General features: G+C 44.1%; 1 long non-coding RNA gene across 1 annotated transcript; it reads left to right on the top strand.

Annotated features, from left to right (window-relative positions):
• LOC104674238 lies at nucleotides 1–26,636 on the top strand. Its single transcript, XR_749615.1, has 3 exons — nucleotides 1–362; nucleotides 25,072–25,193; nucleotides 26,384–26,636. It is a non-coding gene; the product is annotated as an uncharacterized LOC104674238 (long non-coding RNA).
• Nucleotides 26,637–27,354: the final 718 nt, after the last annotated feature.

The raw sequence follows: 27,354 nt of genomic DNA, 5'->3' as shown, positions 1-27,354 counted from the left end.
TGGCAATTCCTTGGAGAAACTAGGGGTGATTCTATCATAAAAAGGGGTGGGGGAGAGTAGATCAGGCAGACACAACCACTGAAGGAGGACAGTACAGGAGATTTACAGGAAGAAGATCTGTGAAGAGGTTTGGAAGGAATTAAGAAGGGAAAGCAATCAGTCATTTTTCCAAAGGCCAGTCTGCAGGGCTGGGACTGAGCACAGGCTGAAATCAAGGTTGGACCATCTCTCAGCCCTTCTCAAGCCCTCCAGGCCTAGCAGTCTCCATCTGATCCCATATGGGAAATGGGCATGGAAGATGCCACACCTTCTCAAGCTTTCCCTAGGAAAAGGGGTGGGTGAACTGGCCTGAAGAATCTGAGGTCAGACCCAAAGTAGCCCCTCACTGGCAGGAAGGTTCTTTTTGGTCTCACTTTTTGTCTTAAACGTATCAGAGTTTGCATCACACTCCAGGATACTTTACTGTGTGTCTTGTTATAAAGGTAGTTTATTCTGTAAAGACCTTTAAATAAAATGGTTAATTCAGGGCCTATATTCACTCTGTGGCCTTGGTAGCTGCTGGGATGCCGCTGTGTACCATAGAGCTCTCAGTGCCCTGATTCAAGAAGCTTGGGCACATATGGTTGGCAAATCCAGACCCCAATGGCATGGAGTGCGGCAAAGGGCAGAAGGATGGCATTGATGTGGGATACTCCCGGGGGATTCATACTTTGCCCAAAGCCAGCTTGACATTCCCCCTTCTCTTCATTGAGCCTCCATCCCTGTTCTTCATTCACACTTGAACCGGAACTGGGGAGGGGGTGCATCTTGGGGCCGAGAGACTATCCTGGTGCTGGGTACATCCCAGGACCCAGTATTAATAAACACTCAATAGATATTCACCAAATGCATTGCTGCTTTAGAATTCAGCAATAAAGTTAGATATTTCCTAAAAATGTCTTTTAGGTCTTTATGAAAATCACTTTGGAAATATTTCATAAAATAAGAAAAAATGATCAACTACAATCATAAAAAATAATAATTTTGTAAAAATATTCGAATAATTATCAAATATTGTAACTGTTTATATATAATTATAAAATTTAGCAATTATAAAAGACAGTAAGAGTTGTCCTTTGTTCAGCTTTTCCATGTAACAGACTTGGCATTGTTTTCCTATACGAGGTCAGTTTGAGAGTAAGGTTTGAAAACAGCAGTCACTCTATTTTTTATTGCCCTATATCCTCTCCTTGCCACAACTGAGTGCCCTAAATATATATGCAGCTCCTCCTGACCCCCACCCAAATATTAAGTCACCGTCGACTAGCCTTTTGGGAGGCCAAGGCAGGCGGATCACCTGAGCTCAGGAGTTGGAGACCAGCCTGGGCAACAAAGTGAAACCCCATCTCTACTAAAACACAAAAAACTTAGCAGGGCATAGTGGTGCATGCCTGCAGTCCCAGCTACTTAGGAGGCTGAGGCAGAATAGCTTGAACCTGGGAGGTGGAGGTTGCAGTGAGCCGAGACCTCACCACTGCACTCCAGTCTAGGCAGCAGAGCAAGACTTGTCTCAGAAAAAAACAAACAAAAAACAGGCACGATAGAGACTATGGGGTCAGCCAGCAAGGCTGGGACTGGGGTACCCTGACGTACACTCTCAATGATTCTCCTAAGATGCTCTTTTTTTGCCTACATAGTGGTCAAGCCAGGAGGTCTCCACACCAGGCTCTGTTCTTCTGGCAGGCCCCTGACCTTTTGTGTCCTGGAATACAGCAGAAGAGCAGGATGGCACGGCCCTGCTGGAAACAGCACTTGGGAAAAGGCCACAGACTCAACTGCTTGTTCCACAGCACGCACGAGGGCCACTGCCAAAAATATAATTACCCAGAAATGTGGAACTGAGACAATGCAGCAGAGGAGACTGAGCAGGGACAGTAGGGGAGGGACAGAGAGGCTGGAGGAAGTAGGGCTGGTTCTGAGGGACAGACAGAGTCCCTCTCAGTGGCCCAGTGAGCTGTGGCTGTGGAATAAGAGGCCAGGCACCAGGAAAGATGGATCTGCAAACTAGAAGCTTCTAAGGAAGTTGACTTGACTCTCTAATCTTTCTGGAAAGAGAGAAGCCCTTTCCATCCTGCAAAATTGTGAACGGTCACTTTGTAATGGAAGAATCAGGCCATCTTCCCTAAAGAGAAGTAGAGGAGGAACCCACGCAGCTCTCCTCTGCCCACTCCGTGTTAGGCAAAACTAATCTCCCTGCTTCTCAGAGGGGATGGGAACAAAAGGTGGGCTACAAGCTCATCTGTGGAGAAACTATAGAGGAATATTCGCTGAGATCTTTGACCCAGAGGCTTAGTGCAACTGCTAAGCTCATTTCAGGTCGCGTGACACTCTTGTGCCAGTCCTCACTGGTGTGATTTTTCAGCTTTCAGTCCTCACAGAAAAGCTGGCATTCGTCTTTGCTCTAATAATGCCCCTATCAACGTACAATCTATAATAAATGATTATTAATGACAAGTTGTGGGGCACTTCTGAATTGCTATGACTATCTCCAACCCTGAGAATGTGTCCTAACACACACCAATGCATAGATGTGACATTGGAAATATTTAGTGACTGGGGCCTCAACTGCATCAGAACCAGCAACCAACCAGCAGTAAGAACCAAAGGGACAAGGTTCTGAGACATTATCCTGTGCCTGGCATTGACAGGTTGGTTTATGAGTCATGGGAATCTCCAGGAGGTCCCAGGGAAGCGCCAGAGCAGAAGAGGGGACACTTGGGGATTTCAGGGCAGTGCTATTTACCAATTGACATGGAACTATTTCTTTATTTTTAAAACAGAGAGGCCAGACGCAGTGCCTCACGCCTGTAATCCCAGTACTTTGGAAGGCAGAGGCAAGCAGATCACTTGAGGTCAGGAGTTTGAGACCAGCCGGGCCAACATGGTGAAACCCTGTCTTACTAAAAACACAAAAATTAGCCGGGTGTGGTAGCACTCACCTATAATCCCAGCTACTAGGGAGGCTGAGGTAGGAGAATCACTTAAGCCTGGGAGACAGATTGCGGTGAGCCGAGATCTCGCCACTGCACTCCAGTCTGGGTGGCAGAGCAAGACTCTGTCTTAAAAAAATAAATAAATAAAAATAAATTTAAAAAAATAAAAACAGAGCCAACTGAATATCCACATATGAAACCATGAAGTTGCATCCCTTCTTCACACCATGTGCAAAAATTAACTTAAAACGTACCATAGACTTAATGATAAGAGCTAAAACTATAAAATCCTTAGAAGAAAATATAGATATAAATGTTTGTAACCTTGGACCAAGGAAAGCCTTCTTAGACACCAAAAACACAAGAAACCTGGGAAGAAATAGATCAAAATACAAAACTTGTATGCAAAGGATGGCACCAAGAAAGTAGAAAGATAACCAACGGAATGAAGGGGAATATTGGCAAGTTATATATCTGATAAGGGAATCATATCTTGAATGCAGAAAGAACTACTACAGCCCAGAAATAAAAGACAAACAAATATGAAAATGGCAAAGGATCTCAGTAGACATTTCTCCAAAGATAATATACAAATGGCCAAGAAACACGTAAAAAGATGTCCAACAACATTAGCCATTAGAGAAATGCAAATCAAAACCACAATAAGATACTACTTTGCACCTGCTAGGATGGCTATAATTTTTAAAATGAAAAATCATAAGCGTTGGCAAGAATATGGAGAAATTGTCACCCTCATACAATATTGATGGGAATGCAAAATAATATAATGCCTTTGAAAAGCAGTTTGACAGTTACTAAAAAAAATTAAGCAGTTTCCTTATGACCCAGAAATTCCACTTCTATGTATATATCCAAATGAATAAAAATGTGTCCATATAAAAAAACTTGCACATAAATATTTATAGCAGCATTATTAATAATAACCAAAAATGGAAACAACTCATATGTTTATCAACTGATGAACAGATAAGCAATGTTGGTATAGCCATCCAGTGGAATGCTATTTAACCATAAAAAGGAATGAAGCACCAATACATACTCCAGCATGAGTGAACTCTGAAACCATGCTAAGTGAAAGAAGCCAGTTGCAAAAGATCACATATTATATGATGCTGTTTATGTGAAATGTCCAGAATAGGCAAATCCATAGAGACAGAAAAAAGATTAGTGGTTGCCTAGGGTCACAGGGACTGGGAAGAAATGAGGGTGACTGCTAATGGGTACATAGTTTCTTTTTAGAGTGATGAAAATGTTCTAATATTGACTGTACTGATGGTTATACAACTCTGTGAATATACTACATGCTGTAGAACTGTGCACATTAAATGGGTGAATTGCATAATATGTGAATTCTATCCCTGGAAAGTCATTAGATGTGCCACATTGGCCAATACACAAACATGCTATTTAAAAATGTAGACATGAGTGTGCATGAGTGCATGCACAAATACACCCCAAGCAGACACAAACATGAGAAGAAGAAATTGAGAGAAACTGATCAATACGAATGACTGTGAATGTTTTTTACAAGGGTGGCCACAAAGAGTGAATTCTTGCTGCATAGTTTTGGCATAGGAGGTCCTGCTGAAAATACATATAATTTTACCTCCCCAAAAGAATAAGAAGCTTTTGTGCCCTCAAATAATTATGTTCTGAAACTTTCTTATTTGGGCAGTTTCTAGGCGTTGTACCTGTATCCCTATTATTACAGAAATAGGACTCCCAATGGTAATATTTGAAGAGACATCTACATGAAGCTTATAAAATCCTGGTGCTGTTTCCCCCTCAGAAAGAACAGTCTCCCTGCCATACTAGCAAACTGCTTCTGCCTAACACCAACTGATGAGAGGCAGTGGAAGAAGATGCTCTCTGGGAAATTATAATGCAATGATTCAGTTCCATGTCTGGGAAAGATGGAGGCCTTGTAGCTCACATCCAGGCCACGGCAGGGAGCCCTGAGTTATACACTGTGTGGGGACATGAGGGAAGGCTATTTGCCAAGCAGAATAAATCCATGTCTTTCTCAGAGGGGCCTCCAAAGTAACAAATGCACTCACTGATTAAATGCAATTCCAGGGCAGATGAGTTTGGGTTCAGGAAAACAATGTGGCCTGCTCGATGACTCATCTTTTGTGCTGCTGCACACTGTCACCACACTTGACTGTGCTGCCACTACTGATATCTGACATTTGTTGAGCACAATGATAAATACTTACACGCTTATCTCATTTCATCCTCAGAACCACTCAATGAGGTCAATGCCATCATCACGACCACTTTGCAGGTAGAGAACTGAGGTCCAAGGGGGCAGATGAAGTTTTGAACCCAGTTCTGCCTGACACTATTGCCAAGTCATCAGCACTTGTGCTTCAAAAGCAGGAGCTCTGAACACAGGCTTACAAACCAAGAGGGGAGGAACGGCAGAGGAAGGGAGAAGCTTGTTCCTTGTTTTCTTTGGTCATGGCATTGAATTATTGTTGAAATTCTCGAGAGGCAACATTTCTGAATATAAGAAGCATATGAGAGAAATATCCTCATCCAAGATACAGGAAGAAAAGAAATTGGAGAAATTATACTGAAAAACAAAATCTCTCTGCACATGTTTAGGGAAGACAGAAGGAGCAGGGCCAAGTGAGGAAGATAAGACTACAGAGATGCCAATCAAAGACTGGTCCAGGTCCTCTTACCTTAGTCCACTCCACAACACAGACAGAAACCCCTCACCTCATGTTCCAGCAGCAACCAAAAGGTCCTCCTATGAAGGGCACTGCCTCCTTCTCTTTTCCTTCTCCCTGCACTCCATTCAGGGATCCTACCCATAGATGAATGAGAACAGGTTTAGAAAACACATTTGCCCACTGTAGACTTTACCTGAAGTTTCTCAGTAGATCCACACTGAGCCACTGGGAGAAGTCTGTGGGACAAGAAGGAGAACATCAGCTGGGTGCAGTGGCTCACACCTGTAATCCCAGTACTTTGGGAGGCTGAAGCAGGAGGATGACTTGAAGCTGGGAGTTTGAAACCAGTCTGGTCAACATAGCAAGATCCCATCTCTACAAAAGAAAAAATCTAAAAATTATCCAGGCATGGTAGCATGTACCAGTAGTCTCAGCTATTCAAAAGGCTGAGTCAGGAGGATCACTTGAGCCCAGGAGTTTGAGGCTGCAGTGAGCTGTGATTGCACCCCTGCACTCCAGCCTGGGCAGCAGAGCAAGACCTGTCAAAAAAAAAAAAAAAGAAGAAGAAAAGAAGAAGAAGAAGGAGAAGAAGGAGAAGAGGAAGAAGAGGAAGAAGAGGAAGAAGAGGAGGAGGAGGAGGGAAGGAGGAGGAGGAGGAAGAGGAAGAAGAAGAAGAAGAAAAACATTGACTGGGGCCAGAAGGAGTAACTGAAGTTTCAGCACCAAGTCTAATGGGCCACCACTTTGGTTTCCTTCTTTATTTATTTATTTATTTTTATTTATTATTTTTTTTGAAACAGAGTCTCGCTCTGTTGCCGGGCTGGAGTGCAGTGGCCGGATCTCAGCTCACTGCAAGCTCCGCCCCCCGGGTTTACGCCATTCTCCTGCCTCAGCCTCCCAAGTAGCTGGGACTACAGGCGCCCGCCACCTCGCCCAGCTTGTTTTTTGTATTTTTTAGTAGCGACGGGGTATCACCATGTTAGCCAGAATGGTCTCGATTTCCTGACCTCGTGATCCGCCCGTCTCGGCCTCCCAAAGTGCTGGGATTACAGGCTTGAGCCACCACGCCCAGCCTCCCTCTTTTATTACAGATTTTATTTTGACATAATTTCAGATCTACAGAAAAGCTGCAAGAATTGTAAAAATAATTTATAGGATGCCCCAATTAAAAGACACAGACTGGCAAATTGGATAGAGTCACGACCCATCAATGTGCTGTATTCAGGAGACCCATCTCATGTGCAAAGACACACATAGGCTCAAAATAAAGGGATGGAAGAATATTCATCAAGCAAATGGAAAGTGAAAAAAAGCAGGAGTTGCAATCCTAATCTCTGATAAAACAGACTTTAAACCAACAAAGATCAAAAGAGACAAAGAAGGGTGTTACATAATGGTAAAGAGATCAATGCAGCAAGAAGAGCTAACTATCCTAAATACATATGCACCCAATACAGGAGCACCCAGATTAATAAAGCAAGTTCTTAGAGATCCACAAAGAGACTTAGACTCCCACACAATAATAGTGGGAGACTTTAACACCCCATTGTCAATATTACACAGATCAACAAGACAGAAAATTAACAGGGATATTCAGGACTTGAACTCAGCTCTGGATCAAGTGGACCTAATAGACATCTACAGAACTCTCCACCCCAAATCAAGAGAATATACATTATTCTCAGCACCTCATTACACTTATTCTAAAATTGACCACATAATTTGAAGCAAAACACTCCTCAGCAAACGCAAAAGAATGGAAATCATTACAGTCTCTCAGGCCACAGTGCAATCAAAGTAGAACTCAGGATTAAGAAATTCACTCAAAACCTTACAACTACATAGAAACTGAACAACCTGCTTCTGAATGACTACTGGGTAAATAAAGAAATGAAGGCAGAAATAAAGATGTTCTTTGAAAGCAATGAGAACAAAGACACAATGTACCAGAATCTCTGGGACACATTTAAAGCAGTGTGTAGAGGGAAATTTATAGCACTAAATGCCCACAAGAGAAAGCAGGAAAGATCTAAAATTGACACCCTAATATCAAAAATAAAAGAACTAGAGAAGCAACAGCAAACAAATTCAAAAACTAGCAGAACACATGAAATAACTAAGATCAGAGCAGAACTGAAGGAGATGGAGACACGAAAAACCCTTCAAAAAATTCATGAATCCAGGAGCTGTTTTTTTGAAAAAAATAAACAAAATAGATAGACTGCTAACCAGACCAATAAAGAAGAAAAGAGAGAAGAATCAAATAGATGCAATAAAAAAAGATATAGGGGATATCACCACTGACCCCACAGAAAAACAAACTACCATCAGAGAATACTACAAACACCTCTGTGCAAATACACTAGAAAATATAGAAAAAATGGATAAATTCCTGGACTCATACACCCTCCCAAGTCTAAGCCAGGAAGAAGCTGAATCCCTGAATAAACCAATAACAAGTTCTGAAACTGAGGCAGTAATTAACAGCCTACAAACCAAAAAAAGTCCAGGACCAGACAGATTCACAGCCGAATTCTACCAGAGGTACAAGAGGAGCTGGTACTATTCCTTCTGAAACTATCCCAAGCAACAGAGAAAGAGGGAATCCTCGCTAATTCATTTTATGAAGCTAGCGTCACCCTGATGCCAAAACTTGGCAGAGACACAACAAAAAAAGGAAATTTCAGGTCAATATCCCTGATGAACATCAATACCAAAATCCTCAATAAAATCCTGGCAAACTGAATCCAGCAGCACATCAAAAAGCTTATCCACCACGATCAAGTCGGCTTCATCCCTGGGATGCAAGGCTGGTTCAACATACGCAAATCAATAAACACAATCCATCACATAAACAAAACCAATGACAAGAACCACATGATTATCTCAATAGATGCAGAAAAGGCCTTTGATAAAATTCAACACCCCTTCATGCTAAAAACTCTCAATAAACTAGGTATCAATGGAACATATCTCAAAATAATAAGAGCTATTTATGACAAACCCACAGCCAATATCATGCTGAATGAGCAAAAACTAGAAGCATTCCCTTTGAAAACTGGCACAAGACAAGGATATCCTCTCTCACCACTCCTATTCAACATAGTATTGGAAGTTCTGGCCAGGGCAATCAGGCAAGAGAAAGCAATAAAGCGTATTCGCATAGGAAGACAGGAAGTCAAATAGTCTCTGTTTGCAGGTGACATGATTGTATATTTAGAAAACCCCATCATCTCAGCCCAAAATCTCCTTAAGCTGATAAGCAACTTCAGCAAAATCTCAGGATACAAAATCAATGTGCAAAAATCACAAGCATTCCTATACACCAATAACAGACAAACAGAGAACCAAATCATGAGTGAACTCCCATTCACAATTGCTACTAAGAGAGTAAAATACCTAGGAATCCAGCTTAAAGGGATGTGAAGGACCTCTTCAGGGAGGACTACAAACCACTGCTCAAGGAAATAAGAGAGGACACAAACAAATGGAAAAACGTTCTATGCTCATGGATAGGAAGAATCAGTATCATGAAAGTGGCCATACTGCCCAAAGTAATTTATAGATTCAATGCTATCCCCATCAAACTACCACTGAATTGGAAAAAGCTACTTTAAAGTTCATATGGAACCAAAAAAGAGCTCACATAGTCAAAACAATCCTGGGCAAGAAGAACAAAGCTGGAGGCATCATGCTACCTGACTTCAAACTATACTACAAGGCTACAGTAACCAAAACAGCATGGTACTGGTAGCAAAACAGATATATAGACCAATGGAACAGAACAGAGGCCTCAGAAATAACACCACACGTCTACAACCATCTGATCTTTGACAAACCTGACACACACAAGCAATGAGGAAAAGACTCCCTATTTAATAAACAGTGTTGGGAAAACAAGCTAGCCATATGCAGAAAACTGAAACTGGATCCCTTCCTTATATCTTATACAAAAATCAACTCAAGATGGATCAAAGACTTAAATGTAAGACCTAGGACCATAAAAATCCTAAAAGAAAACCTGGGCAATACCATTCAGGACACAAACAACCCCATCAAAAAAAAAAAAAAAAATGGGCAAAGGATCTGAACACACATTTCTCAAAAGAAGACATTTATGCAGCCAGTAGAAATATGAAAAAATGCTCATCATCACTGGTCATTAGAGAAATGCGAATCAAAAGCACAATGAGATACCATCTCATGCCAATTAGAATGGTGATCATTAAAAAGTCAGGAAACAACAGACACTGGAGAAGTTGTGGAAAAATAGGAACACTTTTACACTGTTGGCTGGAGTGTAAATTAGTTCAACCATTGTGGAAGACAGTGTGGCGATTCCTAAAGGATCTAGAACTAGAAATACCTTTTGACTCAGCAATCCCATTACTGGGCATATACCCAAAGGATTATAAATCATTCTATGATAAAGATACATCCACACGTAGGTTTACTGCAGCACTATTCACAATAGCAAACACTTGGAACCAACCCAAATGCCCATCAATGATAGACTGGATTAAGAAAATGTGGCATATATACACCAAGAAATACTATGTAGCCATAAAAAAGGATGAGTTCATGTCCTTTGCAGGGACGTGGATGAAGCTGGAAACCATCATTCTCAGCAAACTATCACAAGATCAGAAAACCAAATACTGCTTGTTCTCACTCATAAGTGGGAGTTGAACAATGAGAACACATGGACACAGGGAGGGGAACATCACACACCGGGGCCTGTCAGGGAGTGGGGGGCTAGGGGAGGGATAACATTTGGAAAAATACCTAATGTAGGTGATAGGTTGAGAGGTGCAGCAAACCATCATGGCATGTGTATACCTATGTAACATAACTGCATGTTATTCACATGTAACCCAGAACTTAAAGTATAATAATTTTTAAATAAAAGAATGTCTACAAGCCTTTCACTCAGATGCCCCATCTCATCTTTCCCTCTCAATTGATAGACAGATATAGATATATACAAGTACATAAACATACACAAGCATTACAAGTAGAGACATATGCATATATACAAATATATGTATACACAGGTATACATACATTCTCTCTCTCTCTTTGTATGTATATATATATATATATATATATATGCACACATACACATTAAAAACCACTGGTACCTTCAATTCCTATTCAACACTGCAGAGCTCATTAGATCTTTCTCTTTCCCATATTGGTAATTCTCTCCCCATCAGTGAGAAACCTGGCTCCCACTACGCACAATATATTTACTTTTTGTCTAATCCCAGAATACAATCAGTATTTTCAGAATTCATCATTTATTCATCTGCAAAATAGAAACCTCCCATCTAGCATTTAAGACTCATTAGTCCCAGGAATTTGAGACCTGCCAGAGCAACATGGCGAGATCCCATCGCTACCAAAGATTGTAAAAATTAGCTGGGTGTGGTGGCATGTGCCTGTAGTCCCAGGTACTTGGGAAGCTGAGGTGGGAAGATGACTCGAGCCCAGGAAGTTGAGGCTACAGTATGCGGTGATTGCGCCACTGCCTTCCAGCCTGGATGACAGAGGGAGACCCTGTCTCAAAAGAAAAACAAAAACAAACAAACAAAACTCAGAGTTCTTTAGTCCTTATTCCAAGCACTGTGCTCCAGTCACTGGTTCAGTCCCCCTCCCACCTCCACCTTCCTTTCAACGTGGTTGCGTGTCTCATCTGAAATACAGTTGACTTCATTTGTTTCTACTTACATCTCATTTTAAGATGTTTTTTGTTCCTCCTTGTTGTATTTTCCTTCCTTTTTTCCTTTCTTTCCTTCCTTCATTCCTTCCCTTCCTTCCTTCATTCCTTCCTTCCTTCCTGCTTCCTTCCTTCCTCCTTTCTCTGTCTCTTTTCCTTTCTTTTTGAATACATGAAATCTTAACAGGGTTCCAAGAGTCAGAACTATATGAAAAGATATACTCAGAGTAGCAGAGTAGGGTCGTTTCCTTTTCATTCCTTCTCTGCTTTCAGCCTCGTTACCACCTACCCCTGTAACTAACCAATCTCATTATTTCTGTCATATCCTTCTAGTTCTGCTGGGTTTTGTTTTTGTTTTTGTTTTTTTCTTGCACAAATGAGGAAATATTTTCTTATTTCCCCTCCCTTCTTACACAAAAGGTAGCACCCTATCTTAACAGTATGCCCTGGGGTCATCCCACATATGTCCATAGATATCATTCTTATTCTTTTTTACAGCGGCATAGAACTCCATTGGGTGAATACACTGTAATCACTTAACTAATCTCACGTGTGTGGGTGTTTAGATTGTCTCCGGTGTTTAGATTGTGTCCACTGTTTTGCAATTACAAACAATGTAGCAATTAATACCTTGTGCATACATATTTTCACATTATGGGAATGTTAGCTACTTCTAAATGTTATGTATCAGTAAGGATTAGATCCAACTTTATGTAATAGAAAACTCAAAATAACAGAAATATATAATAGGTTATTGCTAGCCACACAAAAAAAAGATCCAGAAGCAAGAAGTCCAGGTTGTCACTGTGGCTCACGAGGGAACCTGACTCCTTCTGTCATGCTGTTCTTCCATTCTTAGTATGTTATTTCCATACTTAATTACCTCATGTTCTAAATGGCTGCTGATACTCCCACCATCACATTCATGCTCCAGGAAGGAAAAGAATGTAAGATCAAAAAGGGCTTTCTTCAGCTGTTACTTTTTTATGGAGACATTCTGAAAGTGTCTCCCAACAACTTTCACTTACATCTTATCTTCTAGAGTTCAGTTACATAGCTACAGGGAGGTTGAGGAAAATAGTCTTGCAGCTGGTCACACCACTACCTTCAGTATTGTATTTATTTATTTATTTATTTATTTTTAAACGAAGTCTCACTCTGTCACCAGGCTGGAGTGCAGTGGCGCAATCTCGGCTCACTGTAACCTCCACCTCCCGGGTTCAAGCAATTCTCCTGCCTCAGCCTCCCAAGTAGCTGGGACTACAGGCGTATTCCACCATGCGCAGCTAATTCTTGTATTTTTAGTAGAGATGGGGTTTCACCATGTGATTTCTCTGTCTCTTGACCTCCTGATCTGCCCACCTCGGTCTCACAAACTGCTGGGATTACAGGTGTGAGCCACGATTAGGGTTCTTTAGTTGAGGAGGAGGGGGAAATTGTGTGTTGGTTGGGTAACTAGCAATCCCTACCACATGTTACTACAATTAAATTTTCACTCCTTCCATCACTGCTATACAACCAGTACACCTTTTGTTTATGAGGGTGTCCTAAAAAGTCACTTCTCTCCCCGGAGTACTTTGGGATAATTTGAGGTGCATTCTCCTAGTTCTGAACCAGTATAAGGCCCTCCCTGCTTGGGGACCAGTGGGAGTGATGGCCACCGGCTCCACGGAAATGTCCAGGAGAATGCATTCACTGGGGCCACCCTGTTATATGAACCACCAGGAGGGACAGGTGTTTTCACAAGAAGGGAAAATACAATGATTGCATTAATCCGTTTTCATGCTGCTCCTAAAGACATATCCAAGACTGGGCAATTTACAAAAGAAAGAGGTTTAATGGACTCACTGTTCCACGTGGCTGGGGAGGCCTCACAATCATAGTGGAAGGTGAAAGGCACCTCTTACATGGAGGCAGACAAGAGATGTGACCTTGTGCAGGGAAAATCCTCTTTATAAAAGCATCAGATCTCGTGAGACTTATTCAGTATCATGAGAACGGCGTGGGAAAGACCCACCCCCATGATTTAATTACCACCCACTGGGTCCCTCCCATGACACATGAGAACTGTGGAAGCTACAATTCAAGATGAGATTTGGGTAAGGACACAGTCAAACCATATCAATGATCCTTCAACAAGCAAAGGAGATAAACCCAAAAGCCAGATGCCACTGTCTTTCACCAGAGGTGAAAGTAACAATGTACTCATGTCACCAAGAGAAGCAAATGTATCAAGAGACTTTAAAAAGTGCCCAGGTTAATCCCAGAGGGAATAGGGACTGTCATACAAAATGACGTTACATACTAAAAGAATGATGTCAGGAGTGCCAGTAAAGGCAAAGCGCTTATGTGTGAGTTTGGGAGCGGAGCCTGCAGAGGGATGAGGTTCAGTTGGGTAGGAGGAGTGGGGACTGAGCTGTTGGATTTCTGCTCCAGAGCAAAGAAAAGGGGACTCTCACAGTGGCTCGGTGAAAAGTGCTAGGGTTTTGGAGTGTGATGGAGCTGAGTTCACACCCCAGCTTTATGAGTGACAACCATAAAGTCACTTCATTCCTCTGGGGCCTCAGCTTTCTCATCCACACTCTGCTTTCTAGCATGGAGCTGTGGGGAGAATTGAAGGATAGATTAAAGATTCAGCAAGGCAGTTATTAATCATTAATAGTTACTGCCATGGTTGGGTGTGGTGGCTCATGCCTATAATCCCAGCACCTTGGGAGGTTGAGACTGGAGGATCGCTTGAGCCCAAGAGTGTTCAAGCTCAGCCTGGGCAATACAGCAAGACCTCATCTCTACACATAATAAAAAAAAAAAAAATTAACCAGGCATGGTGGTGCACATCTGTAATCTCAGCTACTCAGGAGGCTGAGGTGAGAGGATTGCTTGAGCCCAGGAGGCTGAGGCTGCTGTGAGCCATGATCATGCCACTGCACTCCAGCCTGGGCAACAGAGCAAGATCCTGCCTCAATTTTTTAAAAAATAGTTACTATCATATCATTTAGTATGAAAGTTCTCAGCCAGTCCTTCCCTATGTGTTCACGTCTGGTTACCAGACCCTTCTCCCACTTGGATGGAGGATTACAGAAAGGAGGAGAGCAAACACCTTCTTGGGAGATGCCAAGCTACAGTCCCCCAGGGAGAAAGGGTAGAAAACCACACGTAAGGGATTTTCCATGCTTCTTAGGGTTGACCCTCCTAACCGTCTGTTAGGTAGAGCCAGACAGCATGACAGGCCCAGGGGCCCACAAGAGGCCACCGCACATCAAGATATGGAAAGTTTCCCTTTTTCATGCCCTAACATGCTGGATCTAAAGGAGTTTTGTCCCCAAGGGGCTGTTCATTAAGGAATCACTTTCCTTACACTCAGGACTCCCGGGATGTCAACCTATAATTTAGTATTGTCCCAGTGACCACTGGCTGTGCAGCCCTGGACACGTCTCAGTCTCTGGAAATTGCCCTCCCTTTCCCCTCAGGGTGTTCTGAGACGCCCACAAAAGCTCTGCTCTGGATGTTTGAAGTACCAGAAAGTGCTCAGGTTGACAAAACAAATGTGTCTGAGTAAGCACCTTAGTTCTTACTCATTCAATTCTTGGATAAGACCAAAAAAAAAAAAACAAAGAAAACAAAAAAACATCTGCCATTAATTGAACACCTACTATGTTCCTATACTTTATATGCATTCTCTCATCTCACCCTTACAACCATGCCATGGGTGTGGGAAGCAGCTATTATCATCCCCATTTTGCTGTAGATGAGATTCAGAGAGGTTATGAGGCTTGCCGAAGGTCACAGAGTCAGCAAATAGCAGATTTAGGATCCAAATATAGTGCTGTCTGACACCAAATCTATAGTCTTAAAAAGTTGGGTGTGGGCCAGAGGTTGTGGCTCATACCTGCAGTCCTAGCACTTTGAGATGCCATGGCAGGAGGACTGCTTGAGGCCAGGAGTTCGAGGCTACAGTGAGCTATGATTACACCACTGCCTTGCACTGTCCACCTTAGGCAACAGAGTGAGACCCAGTCTCAAAAAAAAAAAAAAAAAAGTCAGGTCCTTTGGCAGAAGGTCTTTCAAAAGCTCAAAAGTGCAGCTTGGATGGGAGGGTGTCCTCTGGTGTGGGTCTTCCACAAGTCCCCAGAAGCCTTCATCCTACAAAAGACCCAATCATGTGCAAAGACAGCTGCTGGCACACAGCATTCCCTGGTTGAGATGCAGATTTCCCCCTTTGCTTCTCAGCCACAGTAAAAGCAAAGTTTATTTTCATTGCCCCGCTTCCCCATGTTGGAAGAAAGCAGAGCCTGGGCCCCACATTCCATTCTAAGTAAGGGACGGGAGGGCTGTTAAACCTGATTAAGATGATTTTTGCATTTTGAAAGAAGTATTACACACAAACACTCACCCATCCCCCTAGGTAGAACCTTTGCATCATTTCCAGAATTGAGCTCGATATCAGCCTAGTGCCACACTCACATCTGCCCACAACCATGAATCCATCTATAGACAGGTGGGCAGTCAGCATGTCATTTCAGAGGCTGCTCATTCAGATTTGGTCCGTTGAGACCAACACAATGCCTCACGCCTATAATCCCAGCATTTTGGGAGGCTGAGACAGGAGGATCCCTTGAGCCCAGGAGTTCAAGACTAGCCTGGGCAACATAGCAAGACTCTGTCTTTACAATAAACAATTTTTTAAAAAATTACCCTGGCATGGTGGCACATGCCTGTAGTCCCAGCTACTCAGGAGGCTGAGGCAGGAGGATTACTTGAGCCTAGGAGGTCAAAGTTGTGGTGAGCTATGATGGTGACACTTCACTCCAGCCTGAGTGACAGACAGAGTGAGACCCTGTCTCAAAATAAAATAAAATGAAATAAAATAAAATAAAATAAAATAAAATAAAATAAAATATAAACAAAATATTTGGTTAGTTTGTTGCCTGGGTATGTCTTCTCCCTCCCCTTTGGAAACTTTTTTTTTTCTTTTTTTTTTTTTTTTGAGACAGAGTCTCACTCTTGTCTCCCAGCCTGGAGTGCAATGGCACAGTCTCAGTTCACTGCAACCTCTGCCTCCTGGGTTCAAGCAATTTTCCTGCCTCTGCCTCCCAAGTAGCTGGGGTTACAGGCACCCGCCACCATGCCCGGCTAATTTTTGTATTTTTAGTAAAGACAGGGTTTCACCATGTTAGCCAGACTGGTCTCAAACTCCTGACCTCAGGTAATCAGCCTTCCTCAGGCTCCCAATGTGCTGGGATTACAGGCACAAGCCACTGCGCCCAGCTGGAACCTTTCTGGATTTCCATTGCTCCCTGACTCCCCCATGCTCCATAAAGGAAGGCAATTGTGACCTGTGAGTAACTAAGATTCAAGTCTTGGGAATGGAATAAGAGGGATGGGACGCCACTCATAATGGGCTGTATCTTCCCACTCTGGCCTGAGCAGTCATTGGCCAATTGAGTCAGTGCTCTAAGACTGTCCTTCTCAAAGTGTGATCTGTGCACCAGCATCATCCACATCACCTGGAAACTCAGAAACCCAGGGCCTTAGACTCCACCTTAAGACATGCACATTCATGTCTGTGAAACTCCGCTCCAAGATCTGAAGACCTGGAGCCCTCCCCAACACCCCACCCTAAATCCAAACAGCTTAGCTTTCAGGAATGAGTACCTTGACAAATGAATAAATAGTTCTTCCAGAAGGAAAGTTGGAGAAATATTACATGCCAGGTTCCTCCCGAGTGCACAAAATACATTAGCATATTCATGGCCCTGATAAGTCCTGCATTAAAGCAACATATTTACTTGTGTTTCACTGAATGCTTCCCAAACTTATCTGGCCACAAAATCTTCTTTTCCTAGAACACCCAACTGTAGAATATATTTTGGGAAGCACTGCCTTTACTTGTAAGAGAGGAAACCACAATTCTTTACCTCATCTTTAGGATTAGGCAACTGTGCAAAATATGAGGTTGCATTTTAATAACCAGTTCCAAGACCTCAGGATGTACAAATCAGAAACGTATTTTAAAGGTGACAGGCAAGTTTACACCAATTACCTTTAACTAGAGTCACACCCTCTTATTTCCAGGATTTCAGCCTCAATTCCCACGGTCCCTCAAACTCAACATGCCTAGCCCAATTTCATTACAGAATGTGGCTCTCTGATAACATCGCCATTTTTTCCCTAGGTTCTTCTCTCCCCTACCTGTTAATCCCCTACTCACCCCTCCCAGCCCCCACCCCACCACGTCCCTGCACTGCCTTGGCCTCTCCATCTAATCAATTGCCAAGTTCATTAGATCTTATCTCCGTTATGTCTTTCAACACTTCCTACCCTGTTCCTTCTCCCTATGACTAACCCAGCCTCTTGCCCCCAGGCACCCTCCTGCCTTTATTTCTCTATAATTCATCCTACTCCCTGCAAATAGAAAGATTTCTCAATGCACATATGTGCTTCTGTCACTCATGGGCTCCAGTCCAGGTACTTGCTTAATTCTAATTCTAATAATATTATTCCCATTTTGAAGATTAAGAAACTGAGGCACAGAGAGGCTACGCGACTTGCCCAAGGTCACATATACCATGAGCGGTGGCAGGAGGATTTGAGGTTGGAAATACGGTGCCAGAAGCTGAACGCTTGGTCCCTGCATAAATGCATTCTGCACCATGGCCTCCTAATAGTCCTGCTCATACCTGCTGCCTCTGCCGTGCAATATGGCACTGTGGTGGAATATGGCAACATTCTCCATCTCTAGCTATCAACACTGTCATGAAATTGCTGCCCAAACACATCAAGTGAGGCACCTGAGATGCAAAATTTCAGAAGGCGCTCTGCACTCTCTCCCCAGGATGCTTTTGGGGGAGGGCATCCTCACGTGCCCTCAGGTGGCCAAGCGCCTTCAGGTGGTGCTTTCATGGAGGACATCCTTATATTTTGCACTTTAGGCACCTCGCTTGCCTCACCCTAGTCCTGGCTCCACTCTGCACACATCATCTCATTTACTCCTCAGAAGAAGCCTGTGTTGTAGGCTGGTATCATGATTATCATCAGCAGCATTTTACAGATGGGAAAACTGGCAGGCAGAGAGGGAAAGTGATTTGATTTGCCTAAGTTGAGGTCCAGACTTAAACCCTAGGCCGTCCAACTTTAAAGCTATACTCTAACCCACAGGGCTCTGTGGGATTCGTTTATGGCCCAAGAATAGCATAAATGAAGTCTGTACTTGGCAGAGTGCTGGGGCATCCGTAAGAGGTGCGCTGGATGGGGATCCATAAGAGGTGCGCTGGATGGGGCGCAGGGGCAAGAGCACACTGGGAGGGAGGAAGAGCGCATGGGGAGGTGGCATTTGAGATGAGACGAGAAGCAGCTAGGATTTCAACAGGTGGCACTTCGGGGGAGGGCATGCTAGGAGGAGGGAACAGGAAGTACACGGTCCAGGGGCTAGGAAAGGGCAGGGGCTGTTCCAGGACAGTGTGGAGCTGGGTTTGGCTGGGGCACAGAGCACGTACACAGAAGCCAGTGTGGAGAGGCACTGGCTGGGGACAGGCCAACACCGGAGCACCCCTGGTGTGGTGGGACAGCTTCATCCAGCTACGACCCAGGACAGGGAGACTTCTCTTGGGGCCAGAGTGGGCTTCAGACCCCCACTGGGTCCAGCACCTGCCCACATCTGTGGAACCCAGACGGGAACAAACCTTTGTCTTTTCTCATTGGAGCTGAGTGCTTTGCCCCTGCATAAAGGAATTCTGCGCCATGGCCTTCTAGGAGTCCTGACAGCATGGGAATGGGCCAAGGGCTCTCAGCTTGCCGGGGGCCTCGCTCTATTGTATCTTGGCCCGACTCAGCACGAAATAAGTAGGACCCAGAAAGCTCTCATGGGCCAGGAGCACAGGCGAAGACCCAGGGTGCACAGAGGAGGCAGAGTCACAGGGGCTGGTGTCTGGGCTCTTGCGGAGGTGAGAGCAAGGAGGCAGATATCAAAAGAGGGCTTGGCCACATGCACTGGGGGAGAGGAAATGGTCCATCTTCTCCCTTCCCTCTGCATGTAAAAACACATCTTGATTGCCACCATGCTAAAAAGCCTGGAAACGTCTTCTAAGGAAGACTGGATTGCCCTGGTTTTAGGGACATGGGCTCTTTCTCAATTACTGATGTCCAGGTTGCCCTCTCTGCAAATCCCACCTGGGGAAAACATTAATCCCTTAATGCTGTGGTCCCCACCTTTTTGACACCAGGGACCAGTTTTGTGGAAGATAATTATTCTAGAGACTGGGGTGGGGGGATGGTTTCAGGAAGATTCGAGTGCATTACCTTTATTGTGTACTTTATTTCTATTATGATTACATTGTAACATGTAATGAAATAATTATACAACTCACCATGATGTAGAATCAGTGGGAGCCCTGAGCTTGTTTTCCTGCAAATAGATAGTCCCATCTGGGTGTGATGGGAGACAGTGACAGATCATCAGGCATTAGATTCTCATAAGGAGCAAGAAACCTAGATCCCTAGCATGCACAGTTCACAATAGGGTTCACGCTCCTACGAGAATCTAATGCCTGCTGATCTGACAAGAGGCGGAGTGCAGGCGGTAATGTGAGTGATCAGGAGCAGCTGTAAATACAGATGAAGCTTTGCTCTCTCACCCACCCCTCACTCCTGCTGTGTGGCCCAGTTCCTAACAGGCCATGATCGTGTGGTCAGGAGGTTGGAGACCCATGCCTGAATGGGCTCCACAGCCACCCAGCTCTCTTCCCACTGGCTCCCATCGTACACTTGGTGTGGCCTCCCAGCATGTCTGACTGGGCTCTTCTAAGACACGTGTTCTCAGCTAAGAGAAGCATGTCAGGGCTAGGGTAGAAGCTGCCAAGTCCACAGCTCAGCCCCACATAGCTTCACTCCCACTCCACATCTCTGTCCACATGGGGTGCTTTCTTGGTCCCCAGGAGAGCTCCCCACTGGAATCACAGCAGAGCAGGCCTATGGGTGCCCACAGCTGTGGCCTCCCTGCATGGCATCAAGGAGGTGGTTGGTAAATACTGGTTCAATTGCCTATTCTGGACATTTTGTAGAAACAGAATCACATAATATGTAACATTTTGTGTCTACTTTCTTTCTCTTAGCCTAATATTTTCAAGATTCTTCTGTGTTGTAGCATAATCAGGACTCCATTCCTTTTTATGGCTAAATAATATTTCATTGTATGAATATACCACAAATCATTGATTCATTCATTATCGGACATTTTTATTGTTTCTAGCTTTTGGCTATATGAACAGTACTGGTATGGGCATTTATGTATATGTTTTTGTTTGCACATCTATTTTCAATTCTCTTTGGATATATCCCGGAGTGTAATTGCTGGATCATATGGTAATTCTATGTTTAACTTACTGAGGAACCACCAAGTCCTATTACCATTTCATTCTGGGATGCATACACCTTTATCATAAGACATCTAGAAAATGCATACACACATAAGAACATTAAAATCACAAATAGTCCTGGTACTCGAAGATAAACATTGTCAACTGTTCTGAATGTTTCCCACTAGAATTGTTTAGAATGCCTAAATATATACATATTACTATATAATTAAAAGTGTATACAGAAGTGGGATTGTATAAATGCCATTTAATGCCACACTTTAATGCCACCTTCTCAACGACAAGCCTGATTAAAACCGAACCTCAGTACTTCCTGCTACTTCCCAGTATGATTTTACTCCCTGGCATTTGCCATCTTCCATCTCGTCTACATCGTGCTTATCATAAACAGGATTGCTGACTGTTTTGTGCAATGCCTGGCACACAGAGATGCAATAAGTATTTGTCAAGTGAATTAATATTTTTAAATGAATGAAAAGGCAACCCATTCAAAATTTAAACCGAATTTCAAATGCATTTGCCAATGTGTAGCAGAAATGGTTGTGCATTATTTCCTGTTGGTGATTATCCGCACTGGAATCTCCATGGCCCTCGTTCTTTCTCAAAATTCTTTATCCGAGGCATAAATGTGGTCCCTGGGAATCCTGTTGGCTAGAATCAGGTCATCACCAATCCTTGAGCTTTCTGAGTTTGATTTTGCAAGGAGGCCCCCTCATTTCCATCCCAGGCTCCCAGAAGGGCAGGGGGCTGGGGGTGGAAAAAATCATCCTGAAAAATCTCCAACAGCCAGAGCCCATTTGGTCCTAATTTCAGAACGGGTTTCTTCCGAACTCCAACCAAAGCCAAGATCCCCAAAGGGAGACCATGTCTCTGCCTCCACCTTCCTGTCCATGTCAGAGCAATTCTCCCAGCCACCTTGTCACAAGCCCGCTGTGCTGCTGATATTAGTTACAGATGATGGCAATTAGAAGCCGAATCTCTCTGGCTCCTGGTAGAATATTGAGACAGAGCTACAGCTATTTTAAGATTTTAAGCAGATTTATACTTAGTGCTTCAAAGAAGGCCAGCCAGCAAGGAAAATATGGTAACTGTTGCTTTAAATTATAGCTATCATTACTTCAAAAGGATATTCAATCAGAAACCACTGAAGACTAAAACTATTTACATCTCCTGACACTTAAAAGCAAGCAAGCAGTTTTAGCCTGTCAGCCCTGGACATGTTGGCTACAAAGAGAGAGGTACCTCTCTGGCCTGCAAAGAAAAACATTTTCAAGGGAGCAGGAACTGAGAAGGTACCTTGGGAGTCCTCCTGCTCGGAACTTACCTGCCATCTCTCTCCCACAGCCTGTAAAGGAAGAGTTTGGGATCTGGGGTGTGTGACTCTGCCCAGGTCTGCAGACAGCAGTCTCCAAACCCCTGGAAAAGCTGGCTCTTTAAGCCAGGATGACTGCCCTTTTCTGCCTGGCCTCTGGCTTTCAGGTCCCTGCCCTGGGGAAATCCTGTCTCATCCCATTAATACAATTCCCAGGACAGGGCTGCCTCCTTCTTCTTCCTGGATTCCACTGCCTGGACTGGACAGCAGGGCTGGGTGATATATCGATCAGAATCAGAGCCAGTGGAGCCCTTTGTTAACAGAGAGTGGTCCAAAGCATGGGCTTTGAGGATAGACTTCTCCAGGTTAGAGTTCAGGCTCTTGAATTTACTAGCTTGTGATCTTGGACAAGCCACTTAACTTCTCTGAGACTCAGTTTCCTTGTAAGTAAAACTGGGATGATTCAAATCTCCCTTTCATATGATTTTTGAGAAACTTCAGTGAGATGATATGCAAAAAGCACTTTATTAGTTAGAGTAATGCCAGATACTGTAACAAATAGTCCCAACAATTTCAGTGGCTGAACACAATAAACCTTTTTCCCTCGCCTGACAATTCAAGGAGGGTGTTTCTAGTCAGCAGGCAGCTTTTCTCCCTGTGATTATTTGGGTGGTTTGGAATCCCTCCATTCCACATCTGTCATCTCCTGGGGTTCAAATGTCCTCTGCTTCTAGTCTCAGGAAGGAGAAAGAAGCAGTGGGCTGGGTCCTCTGAATGCAGAGATGAATAACATTTCACAGGTTACCCCAACTCAGTAGATTTGTTAAGGAAAACCTCTTTTGATCTGTGTGTGTCTATACCCTCCCACCCACCAGAACTTTGCATTTGAAGTTAGACGCCCTCCTACTGGCTGCCATAGCCTTGTGCTTACCCGCATCAGCCATGGCCCCTAGAATGTAATTTTATGGGCAGAGTCTGGACTTCCGTTTTTCACAGAACAGAAGAACTCAGCACCTGGCACACAAGAGAGGTTCAATAAATATTGGCTGAAAGAATTAAACAGTAAGGCCGGGCGCGGTGGCTCAAGCCTGTAATCCCAGCACTTTGGGAGGCCGAGACGGGCGGATCACGAGGTCAGGAGATCGAGACCATCCTGGCTAACACGGTGAAACCCCGTCTCTACTAAAAAATACAAAAAACTAGCCGGGCGACGTGGCGGCGCCTGTAGTCCCAGCTACTCGGGAGGCTGAGACAGGAGAATGGCGTGAACCCGGGAGGCGGAGCTTGCAGTGAGCTGAGATCCGGCCACAGCACTCCAGCCTGGGTGACAGAGCGAGACTCCGTCTCAAAAAAAAAAAAAAAAAAAAAAAGAATTAAACAGTAAAATCCAGGACCCTGCTGCATTCCCCAACAGGGCAGGTACAGATTAGTGAATGTTCCTAAATGGGTGATTAGAAAATGTTACTACTTGGCAATCTGGAGAAAGAATATTGTAGGCATTCCCTATACCAGAGGAAAACTATGGCCTGTGGACCAAACTCAGTCCACTGCCTGTTTTCGCAAATGTTTAATGTTTTGTTATGTGTGTATGCATTTTCTAAACGTCTTATGATAAAGGTGTATGCATCTTGGAACAAAGTGGTAATCAGACTTGGTGGTTCCTCAGTAAGTTAAACATAGAATTACCATATGATTACTAAAAAGTCAGGAAACAACAGGTGCTGGAGAGGATGTGGAGAAATAGGAACACTGTTACACTGTTGGTGGGACTGTAAACTAGTTCAAGCATTGTGGAAGACAGTGTGACGATTCCTCAAGGATCTAGAACTAGAAATACCATTTGACCCAGCCATCCCATTACTGGGTATATACCCAGAGGTTTATAAATCATGCTGCTATAAAGACACATGCACATGTGTGTTCATTATGGCACTATTCACAATAGCAAAGACTTGGAACCAACCCAAATGTCCATCAATGATAGACTGGATTAAGAAAATGTGGCACATATACACCATGGAATACTATGCAGCCATAAAAAAAAAGATGAGTTCATGTCCTTTGTAGGGACATGGATGAAGCTGGAAACCATCATTCTGAGCAAACTATCGCAAGGACAGAAAACCAGACACCGCATGTTCTCACTCATAGGTGGGAATTGAACAATGAGAACACTTGGACTCAGGGTGGGGAACATCACACACCAGGGCCCGTCGTGGGGTGGGGGGACGGGGGAGGGATAGCACTAAGAGAAATATCTAACATAAATGACGAGTTAACGGGTGCAGCGCACCAACATGGCACATGTATACATATGCAACAAACTTGCACATTGTGCACATGTACCCTAGAAATTAAAGTATAATAAAAAAAGAAAAAAGAAAATGGACTACTACAAATAAATAACTAAAACAACCCCTTTCCCCCAAAAAAAAGAATTACCATAAGATCTAGAAATTCCCCTCCTGGATATATACCCAAAAGAATTGGAAATAGATGTGCAAACAAAAACGTGTACACAAATGTCCATAGCAGCACTGTTCATAGTAGCCAAAAGCCAGAAAACATTGCTGTTTTGCGCCGGTACACAAGGGGTCTGGGAAATGGAGACCCTGGCTGGGTTACTGCCTCCCAGGGTGAACTCTACACTACGGCAGAAAAAGCTCAACTTTTTGGTGGACAGGTAGCTGCTCTCTGCCTCAAGTACTTAGGGCAGTGTTACTCATTAATATTAATATTTTAACTGTAATTGTTTTCTAATTCAACCTTCCAATTGTACAAATGAGATCCAGGGAGATGAGTGCAAGATTACGGCTAGTCAGTGACAGCACTAGAATTGGAACAGAACCCTCTTGGCCTCTGACCCACCCTGGGAGCCAGGGGAAGGAAGAAGTTCTGACTCAGGGCTATTTGCTTCAGATAGGCGGGGACTTTGGAAAGTTCATTCCCCAAGTCTTAGGAAGCCAACATTTCACGGGTGCTGATAATTTTGTAGGATGGAAGAAGGTCAGGTTTGCTCTTCTCCTGGGCTCCGGAACGTTCCTAACCTGCTCTGCTCACCTGGAGCCCCAGCCCACTGTCACCCCTGCTCTCATCTCCAAACTTTTCTTCCAGCAAGTAAGAGTCACAGCAGGTACCACTCTGGGCGGAGGCCCATGATCTCCAGGTGGGAGGAGGTGACTGCCTGTCCCTGCTCGGAAGCTGTTAAAAAGAACACCTTCTTCTTGCCTTGACCCCATGGCCCACTCTGCCTCCAGCCTGGGGTGGGTAAGGCATGTCCCTTGTTGTCTTGGGCTCACCTCAGCTCCTCCCTTGCCATACAGGCCTTGGGTGGCCTGAGCAGGTACACACAGGCTGTGCAGCCTGAGAGACAGCAAGGTGGGGCAGGTGGTGGCATGGGAGTAAGGTGGATGCTGTGTGTTACCTGGGCAAGTCACTTCCCTCTCTTGGCTTCCACTTCTCCAGTGCCACCTGTTCTGCCTGGCTTGTGGGGCTGTAGAGGGTGGGGTAAAAATCTGCAGGCATGACAATGTCTTGCACAGTGGATGCTTGTTGATTTTTCAACCTCTCCTACTAAATTCCATCTTCTTTTCGTAACAGTAATTGAATTTGTGTGCGAGAATTACCTAACACTCCCCCACTGTGTGTAGTCTTGAAGGACTGTCAATCAAGTTTCCACACCCCTTCCCTGCCCATCTGGGTGCGTACATGACTCCAGATCAACCAATCGGAATCTTCCCTGGGACTTTGAATCTTGAGTGAAGTCACAGAGGACGGGAGAAAAAGAGAGAACAGCTGGAGTTGTTTCTTCCCAGCAGGGTGGCCTGATCCCACCCACTTGTACACACACACGTGTGCACACTCACACACGCACATGGATACTCACACTCACACTGTCACACACACATTCACAGACACACTCACACAGGTACACACTCACATGCTCACACACACAGTCACACACATATTGTCTCTCACACACCATCACACTCACATATTCACACACTCACATGCTTGATAACACAAGCACACACTCACACACTCACACAATCACACATGCTCACAAGCTCACTCACATGCTCACACACACACTGTCTCACACACACACTCTCTCTCACACACACATACTCGCACACACACTCTCACATACACACACTATCACAAACTCGCACATACACACATTTACACTGACATCTGAGTCCTACAGTACTTGCAAATCCTCCCTAAGGATTTGCTTGTTTCTTCAACAAGGCCATTAGCCCCTTAAGGGATGACCTCTTATAATTCTGGATTTTTCTTTTCCCCAGCTAGGCTTGCAAAGCAGGGATGGAGGCATGGAGCGCCAGCTTGTGTCAAGCAGAGCGGGCTGCACTCCCAGCGCCCCGGTGCCTCTGGCTCTTGAGGCTTGTTCCTCATCTCTAGCTCCACAGAGTTGTCCTGAGGCTCACAATGGGACTACATCAATAAATTACCTATTGCATTAAAATGAGTTGTTATTATTATCACAATTGTTATAGACACTTAAACCTGAAGGCAAATAAATGATTTTTAGCTGCAAAATGGATCCTATTCTTTTTGGGGGTATGGCTGGCATCAAGGAAGGTTTTGCTCCGAGAACTAGCTTTTAGGTCCTGAACTCAGATCCCCCTGATGATTTCTCAGCACCCACCATATGCCAGGAGTCACTCTGGGTGCTTTTAAATAAATTTTCTGGAAGCCAGAAGGTCTAAACGATAATAATTTCCTTTCAGTTCCTATTTTTTCTCAAGAACTAGGAGTGTAGCCGAGTGAACCCCTTTTCTAGAAGGGTGTGGTTATCAACTATTTTTCTGGTGGAACTCCTTCATTCTCATGAGGGCATATCCTCAGACTTTTAGGGTGGGCTTGTAAAGTGAAGGAAGCCTCGAATTCTGGCTGTTAAGCCCCTCTCCACGGTTCGTGCCTGTAATCCCAACACTTCGGGAGGCTGAGGCAGGTGGATCACCTGAGGTCAGGAGTTGGAGACCAGCCTGACCAACATGGTGAAACTCTAAAAAAATACAAAAATTAGCCAGTTGTGGTGGTGCATGCCTGCAATCCCAGCTACCTAGGAGACTGACGCAGGAGAATCATGTGAACCCAGGAGATGGAGGATGCAGTGAATGGAGATCACACCACTGCACTTCAGCATGGGCAACAGAGCAAGATTCTGTCTCAAAACAAAAACAAACAAACAAACAAAATCTGTCTGCCTTCTGGGCAGGGGAGCACCACACATTGTCATCAGATGCCCCTGACA

Source organism: Rhinopithecus roxellana, chromosome 20 (assembly GCF_007565055.1).
Source record: "Rhinopithecus roxellana isolate Shanxi Qingling chromosome 20, ASM756505v1, whole genome shotgun sequence".
Classification (NCBI taxonomy): Eukaryota; Metazoa; Chordata; class Mammalia; order Primates; family Cercopithecidae; genus Rhinopithecus; species Rhinopithecus roxellana.
This window is presented reverse-complemented; position numbering and strand designations above follow the sequence as displayed.